An 8,972-nucleotide genomic window follows, 5' to 3' on the forward strand; every position below is an offset into this window, starting at 1 on the left:
CCCGCCCCATCCTCATCCCCAGCCCCAGTCCCATCCCATCTCCCCCTCCTCCTCAACCCCAGCCCCCTCCGCCTCCATCCCCAGCCCCCGCCCCATCCCATCTCCTCCTCCTCCCCATCCCCCTCCATCCTCATCCCCATCCCCAGGCCCAGCCCTCGCCCCATCCCATCTCCTCCTCTTCCTCCCCCATCCTCATCCCCATCCCCCTCCATCCTCATCCCCATCCCCAGCCCCCGCCCCATCCCATCTCCTCCTCCTCCTTCTCCTCCTCTCCCCCTCCCCCTCCATTTCCCTCCCCATTCCCCATCCCATCCCCCGCTCCTCCTCCTCCTCTCCCCCATCCCCACCCCCGCCCCCAGCCCAGCCCATCTCCATCCCCCCGCTGCCCCTCCATGTCCCGGCCCCATCCCGTCCCCATCCCCCCACCCCCAGCCCCGCTCCGCCTCCTCCTCAGTTCCCCTCCTCAGCTTCCCCTTTCCCCTCCCCCTCCCCCCTCTTCCTCCATCTCCAGCCCCGACCCCCTCCCCGGCCCTCGACCCCCTCCCCTCCCTCCATGTGTCGGGGTCCCCCGCCTCCCCCTCTCTCCTCTGGGAGAGGAGGGAGGGGCAATGGGGAAGAATCATCCCGGGCAATTGCCACCCCCTCCCCAGCCTCCTGCCCTCCCCCGATCCCCCCCCCCCCCCAGGTCGCTGGACCCTGAAGCCAGGCTGGAGCCCGTTGGGCCTTGCCCCCGGGGCCCTTCCCGCTGCTTCCCCTCCCTCTGCCTGGCCCCCCACCCATTCCCACCCCCGCCCCCCTTCCACCTGACTCCCACCTGGTCACCCCAGCCCCCCTTCTCCACCCGGAGCCCGAGTCCAGCCTCCTGGAGACCAAGTCTGAAGCCTGATGACTGGCTGCCACCCTGCACCTTGGAAAACGGGCAAACTGTTTCAACCACCTACCTACCTACCTACCTACCATCCCCCTGTTTCCCTAGCTACCCATCGTCTACTCCTGACTACCTACTTACCTGCCATATATATCAGCATACTTTCCTATCATCTATATCTATATACCTGCCATCCTACCAGCCATCTACATCTCCCTTCCTATTATATCTATTAATCTACCTACCTCCCAACAAACTATTTTCCTAGCTCCCCATCATCTACTCCTGACCACCTACATACCTGCCAAATATATCAATTTACCTTCCTGTCATCTGTATCTACATACCTGCCACCCTTACCAGCTAGCTATATCTCCCTTCCTATTGTCTCTATCAATCTACCTACCTACCATCCACCTGTTTCCCTAGCTACCCATCGTCTACTCCTGACTACCTACGTACCTGCCATGTATATCAGCATACTTTCCTATCATCTGTATCTATATACCTGCCATCCTACCAGCCATCAACATCTCCCTTCCTATTATTTCTATTAATCTACCTACCTACCACCGACCTATTTTCCTATCTCCCCATCACCTACTCCTGACCACCTGCATACCTGCCAAATATATTAATTTACCTTCCTATCATCTATATCTACATACCTGCCATCCTTCCAGCTAGCTGTATCTCCCTTCCTATTGTCTGTCAATCTACCTACCATCCACCTGTTTCCCTAGCTACCCATCGTCTACTCCCGACTATTTATATACCTGCCATATATATCAATTTACCTTCCTAGTATCTATATCTCAATATTATATCTCTATACCTGCCATCCTACCAACCATCTATATCTCTTTTCCTACCATATCGATCAAGCCAGCTCCCACCTACCATCCACTTATTTCCCTATCTCCCCTTCGTCTGTTCTTGAACACCTACATACCTGCCATATATATCAATTTACCTTCCTATCATCTATATATACATACCAGCCACCCTACCAGCCATCTATATCTGCCTTCCTATTGTATCTATCAATCTACCTACCTACCATCGACCAATTTCCCTATGTACTCCTCATCTACTTCTGCCTACCTCCATGCCTGCCGAAAATATCAATTTACCTTCCTGTCAACTACATCTATATCTGCCATCTTAACCAGCCATCTCCCCTCTCAGGGTCGTGCCTGGACAGTTTCCAGGACTCTACCAGTCTCGGCTGCGGGAGGGAGAGTCAAGCAGAGGCCTACCCATTCCATTCCTAGCTTGGGCAGTGGCTAGCCAGTGGAAATCATCCGCTACAAGTCAAAACTCACCCGTGCTGGGCAGCAGCGGCACGGGAGAGAGTCGAGGGCAGAGACTCGGGTTTACTGTGCGGAGGGCGGCGATGGTAAACCACTTCTGGATTTTTACCAAGAAAACTCTATGGATCCACTACCAGAATGATTGCAAGTAGAGAACGGGACATTCTGGGAAAGATGTGGCCTTGGTGTCGCTGTGGGTGGGAAACGACTCAACGGCGTAAGACAAGACCAGCCATCTAAATCTCCCTTGCCAGTGTATCTATCAAGCCAGCTACCTACTTACCTACCTATCTCCCTATCGTCCATCTTTCCACCCCACCTGCCTGCCCATCTCTACATCTCTATTTCTATCTCTTCTCCCCTGGCCCCAGCGTTAATGGTTAAGGAAGGACCCTCCTCATTCAAAGCCAGACCCAGGCTCAGTCCGCTACTGCAGCCCTGACTCGCTCCCTTTATTCATCCCGCCCTCCCAGCCCCACAGCACTTGTGTCCATATCTGTCATTTACTTTTTTATATTAATGTTGGTCTCCCCCTCTAGACTGTGGGCAGGGAATGTGTCCATTATATTGTTATCCTGTACTCTCCCAAGCGCTTAGTACAGTGCTCCGCCACAGTAAACGCTCAATAAATACAATCGACAGACTAAGTGACTGCTGCAGCCCCGCTGACTTCCACCCGCCTTGCAGTACAGCCCTGAGCCCTCGCCCCAAGTCCTTAGGTGAACAGGCGTTACCTCTCACCGTGGCTAAATGGTTAAAGCACGGGCCAGGGAGTCTGAGGTCCTGGGTTCTAATCCCAGTTCCACCATTTGACCTCTCACCCGTGTCCCGCCTCTGGCCTGGAACCCCCTTCCTCTTCATAACCTACAGACTATCACTCTCCCCATCTTCAAAACCTTATTAAAATCACATCTCCTCCCGAGAGGCCTTCCCCGACTCATTTCCTCTTTTCTCACTCCTTTCTGTGTCACCTTGCACTTGCACCCTATTCACCCATTCTTCAGCCTGATAGCACTTATGTACATATCTGTAATTCATTTATTCATAATAAGTACTGTCTGTCTCTCCATCCAGATTGTCAGCTCATCACGGTCGGGAAACATAATTATCAACTCTGTTATATTGTACTCTCCCAAGCACTTAGTACAGTGCTCTGCACACAGTATGCACTCCATAAATATGACTGATTGATTGCTGTAAATCCTGGAGAAAGTCACTTCACTGTGCCTCAGTTATCTCATTTGTAAAATGGGGATTAAGACTGGACGGGTACTGTAGCCAACCTGATTGGCTTGTGTCTAGCCCAGCGCAGTGGCTGGCACATAATAAGTGCTTAACAAATTCCATAAAAAACAAACAACAATCTGAGTTTAAATCATTTAAAAGTCCTTAAGAGAGGCAGGTGAGGCCAAGAGCACGCCCTTGGGCTATGGCTCACCTTCTCCCCGATCATTATTATTATTATTTATTGCATTTATTGAGCGCTTACTGTGTGCAAAGCACTGTACTAAGCACTTGGAAGAGTACAATATAACATCAAACACACTCCCTGCCCACAGCGAGTTCACAATGTATAACGCATGCGATCTGATGCGTTCAGAACCTCGAGGCCCAGTTCTGGGTCTGGATGGATTGGTGGGCCCCAAGATCCCCTAATCCCATTTTAACCCCTGGCCCCCCACGCTGCCCTCTCAGGATCAGAGAGTTTAAATGACTTTGACTTGCCCCCACCCTGGCCCACCCTGTGGCCTTGGGCAAGTCAAAGTCATTTAAACTCTCTGATCCTCCATTTCCTCATTTCTACTTAGAACGCGAGCCTCACATGGGACAGGGACTGTGTCCAACCTGATTATCTTGTGTCTACCACAGCACTTAGTACAGTGTTTGGCCCATAGCGAGTGCTTAATGAAACCCATTTATAAAATGGGAATCACCTCGGATGTCCCTCAGCGTTTAGCACAGTGCTTGGCACATAGTCAGAGCTTGTTAATACTATCGAAGCACAGGGTCTTAGCGGATGTCAGGAGATAGGTCAATAATAATAATAACAGTCATTATAGTATTTGCTAAGCGCTTGCTATAGGCCAAGCACTGTTCAAAGCTCTGCCTAGGTAGGTAGATACAAGATAATCAGGTTGGACTCAGTCCCTGTCCCACATGGGGCTCAGAGTCTTCATTCCCATTTTGCAGATGGGGTAACTGAGTCACAGAGAAGTTAAGTGACTTGCTCCAGGTCACCCAGCAGGCGAAGGGTAGAGCCAGGATTAGAACCCACGTCCTCTGACTTTCAAGCCTGTGTTCTTGCCACTAGGCCACGTTGGAGATGAGAACCAGACTATGGCTGGGCTGGAGAAGAAGAGTAAGATTTAGCTTTTTGCTGAAGACTCCACCCGGTCAAGTGGAGCCTGGCTCGTTTCCAGTGGACCCTAGTGGAGAAAGCTCGGGCCTGGTAGTCAGAGGACCTGGGTTCTAATTCCGGCTCCACTCCATGCCTGCTGTCTGACCTTGAACAAGTCACTTCACTTCTCTATGCCTCAGTTCCCTCATCTGCAATATGGGGATTCAATACCTGCTCTCCCTCCTACTTAGATCGCGAGGCCCACGTGGGACCTAATTACCTTGTACCTACGCCAGTGCTTAGTCCAGTGCTTGGCACATACTAAGGGCTTAAAAAAAAGCACTATCATTATTGTTATTTTCCCTCTGCTGTGGCAGCGTGAGGGGCAGGAAGGGAACATTTGCAGGGTTCTCCCTCTCCCACCTTGCACTCTCCCCCACCTTGGTTAATCTTTAAGGTTTCAACTTTATCTATCTACTTATTTATATTAATGTCTGTCTCCCCTTCTAGACTGTGAGCTCGTAGTGGGCAGGAGTGCATCTTTTGTTATCTTGTACTGTCCCAAGCGTTCAGTACAGTGCTTCGCACACAGTAAGCGCTCAATATATATGAATGAATGAATGAATGAACAGAACTCTTTCCCCACGAGGACGTCACATCCCCTCCTCTGGTCTGTCCTGGGCAAGTGCCTTGGAAAACAGCGAGGCCTAGTGGAAAGAACACAGGCCTGGGAATCAGAAAACCTGGGTTCTAATCCCCACTCCAACACTTATCTGCTGTGTGACCCCAGGGAAGTCACTTCACTTCTCTGTGCCTCGGTTACCTCCTCAGTTAAATGAGGATTAAGACCGTGAACCCATGTGGGACAGGGACTGATTAGCTTGTATCTATCCCGATGAATACTCCAGTGCCCCGTACATAGTAAGTGCTTAACAAATACCGTTAAGAAAAAAAAAGAAAAGTCCTAGACCAGTGAGGAGAGATCTTAGGCCCAAGGGTTTAGCGAGAGCAGTGCCGTGAAAGGTTTTCCAATTCAGGAAACCGCCCTGAAGAGCAAAAACCCATTTCCAGACAAGCGAGCGTTTAGGCTGCGGTTTTAAAATCGTAAATCAAAAGCAATTAGTGTTCAGACTGAGAAAAATGTAAATTCACCGACGCTTCGCTTAGCTCGGCCGAAATCGACTTGAAAGTATCCAAGAGCAATTTTCCGTGTACGAAATGGGTTTCTTCCTGCTCTCTCTGGTCCGGCTGCTTGGAAAGGGGGCCGGGACTCTGAACTTCAGGATGTGATCCGGATGCCGAGGCCAACGGGGTGGACGGGCTGGGTCTCGGAGCCAGGGCTTGCCCCGTTCTGTTCGTTTTCTCCCGGAGATCACCACCTTGGTGAATCCTCGAGCTCCACAGTCAGCGCCCACCCAAGCTGGCTATCAATCCATCAGTCATTCAATAGTATTTGAGAGCTTATTGTGTGCCTAGAACATTACCAAGCGCTTGGGAGCAGCATGGCCTAGTGGAAAGAACAAGGGCCTGGGCGTCAGAGGACCTGGGTTCTAATCCCACCTCTACAATTTCCCTGCTCTTTGACCTTGGACGTTAGTTAACTTCTCTGTGCCTCAGTTACCTCACCTGAGGATAAAGACCATGAACCCCTTTTGGGATATGGACTGTGTCCAACCTGATTAACTTCTATCTATCCCAGCACTTAGTACAGTGCCTGGCACCTAGTAAGTGCTTAATAAATATGCTAATTATTGTTATTATTATTATTCCTTTCAGCTCCGATGGCAAAATCTCAGGTCTTGTCCTAATTCGTTGTGGTATTTGTGAAGTGCTTACTATGTGCCATGCTGTGGGAGATACACATGCTTTCATTCATTCGATCGTATTTATTGAGCGCTTACTGTGTGCAGAGCACTGTACTAAGCGCTTGGAAAGTACAATACAGCAATATCAGCATTAATCAGGTTGGACACAGTCCTTGTCTCACATGGGACTCACAGTCTTAAACCCCATTTGACAGATAAGGAAGCCAGTGTCCCGAGAAGTGAAGGTTGGACTAAGGTTGGACACAGTCCATATCCCCAAAGGGGTTCACAGTCTTTATCCCCATTTTACAGGTGAGGTAATTGAGGCATAGAGAAGTTAACTGACTTACACAGCAGACAAGTGGCAGAGCCGGTATCTGAACCCAGGTCCTTCTGCCTCCCAGGACCGGGCTCTATCCACTAAGCCATGGATGAACGAGGCCGGGAGGCCGGCTCTCACACCTGCTGGAGTGGTCAGTCGCACCCTCATCCCTGCGGTGTGGGCACTTACGGAGAGAGTCTCTGCCCTCCAAGAGCTTACAGTCGAAAGGGGAGTTTAGCCCAGAGACTGTCAATCAAGATCAGGTGTGTTCTCGGAGGCACGTGCAAATCCAGGTGGGGCCAACGGGTGGGCCTCTGGGCCTCTGGACATGGAGACACACTGGACACCACTTTTGTCACCCTGGACACGCAGCAGAACGTGCTGAAACAGCAAGGCCTAGTGGAAAGAGCACGGGCCTGCGAATCAGAGGACCTGAGTTCTAATCGCAGTTCCGCCATTTATGTGCTGTGTGACCATGGGCATGTCACTTGTGCTCTGCACATAGTAAGTGCTCAATAAATACTACTGAATGAATGAAATGAATGCACTTCTCTGTGCCTCAGTTTTCTCAACTGTAAAATGGGGATTTAAAACCTTTTCTCCTGCTACTCTGACTGTGAGCCCCATGTGGGCCAGGGACCGGGTCTGAGCTGATTAACTTGCACTTACCCCAGTGCTTAGAACAGTGTTTGACATACAGTAACACTTTCTTTTAATAGTCTTCGTTGAGCACTTTCTCCATGCCAGACACTATTCTAAGTGCTGGGAGAAATACAAATTAACCAGTTTGGATAGAGTCCCTGCCTCACATGGTGCTCACGGTCTTAATCCCCATTTTACAGATGAGGTGACCGAGACATAGAGAAGTGATTTGCCCAAGATCACACAGCGGACAAGTTGGCAGAGCCACAATTAGAATCCAGATCCTTCTAACTCCCTAGTCTGGGCTCTATCCACTAGGTCATTCTGCAAATAACATTAAAAAAAAAAAATCAACCTACGGTGTTCACTGACATCACCAGGCCCATTTTGCTGGAATGGGCCTGAATTGGCAGATTCTAGAGTGTTTCCCCAGGGAGACCCCTGACTCCCCTCAACTCACTCCAGAGAAGCAGCGTGGCTGAGTGGTAAGAGCCCGGACTTGGGAGTCAGAGTTCGAGGGTTCTAGTCCCGGCTCCGCCATTTGTCTGCTGTGTGACCTCGGGCAAGTCACTTAACTTCTCTGTGCCTCAATTCCCTCATCTGGAAAATGGGGATTAAGTCTGTGAGCCCCACGTGCGACGACCTGACTACCTTGTATCTACCCCAGCGCTTAGAACAGTGCTTGGCACATAGTAGCATTTAACAAATACCAACATTATTATCATTATTATATAAACCCTCTAGCTGTAGCTATAAATACTTTGTGTCTGTCGCTAGTCCCCCTCTAGACTGTAAGCTCCTCTGTTATATTGTACTCTCCCAAGAAGTTAGTACAGTGCTCTGAACACAGTAAGCACTCAATAAATACCACTGATATATTAATTATTAATCATTGATTAATTAATTGACTGATCCAGGTCTCACGGGAGGCATCACCATGGGTCTGGGGGACCATCTGCTGGGGGACACAAGTCAGATATAAACAAGTTTCCCCCTCCCTGTTCTGTCCAAGGCCGCTCCATCCATCTCTTTGGCTGAGATACTGACAATTTTCCAAGCCGTAATCTTCGGCCGTGTAAAAGCACCGTGAGTCAGCGGACACTGGGGGAGCACATTGCTGCTCGCTTTTAAGTGGACATCTCACGGATTGGGGTTGAGGGAATCCTCACCCCGCTTCTCTCGCATTTGTGGGGCAGGAAGGCCAGAGGAGCCCTGGAATCAGTCTCTCCTCTGGTACCAAAAATCCATCGCAACACCTCCCCGCGGCGGGTTTCCCGGGGAACCACCGGTGGCCTCTGATGGCCAGGACTCTAGCCTGTAAGCTTGTTTATTGATATATTGTACTCTTCCGAGTGTTTAGTACGGTGCTCTGAACACAGTAAGCTCTCATTAAATGCCATTGCCTGATTGGCTGACCAGGAAACGGGCCTTCCGTGGTGGTGAGTTTTAAATCTGGAGAAACGCGACTACATCTTCCTGCCGTTATTGGGTTTATTCTATTAGAGTACATACGGGAAGTCCGGTTGAGAAATGGAGGAAATCTATTGTTGCCGCCAAATGAAGTAAAAACCAGAATCAGAGGGCATCGATAAAAAGCAAACGGTTTCTCACAATGGGTTGTAAAGACAGAGCCTATCCATCCCGCCTGGTTCAGTTATGAAAGGGCAATTTTCAGGGGACCGTT

General features: G+C 50.1%; 1 non-coding gene across 1 annotated transcript; it reads left to right on the plus strand.

The window, feature by feature from the left end:
- Positions 1-2,046: 2,046 nt before the first annotated feature.
- Positions 2,047-2,183, plus strand: LOC114814056. The gene has a single exon (XR_003761798.1). It is a non-coding gene; the product is annotated as a small nucleolar RNA SNORA7 (small nucleolar RNA).
- The last annotated feature ends 6,789 nt before the right edge of the window (positions 2,184-8,972 follow it).

The sequence above is a fragment of the Ornithorhynchus anatinus genome, chromosome 8 (genome assembly GCF_004115215.2).
Source record: "Ornithorhynchus anatinus isolate Pmale09 chromosome 8, mOrnAna1.pri.v4, whole genome shotgun sequence".
In the NCBI taxonomy this organism is placed as follows: Eukaryota; Metazoa; Chordata; class Mammalia; order Monotremata; family Ornithorhynchidae; genus Ornithorhynchus; species Ornithorhynchus anatinus.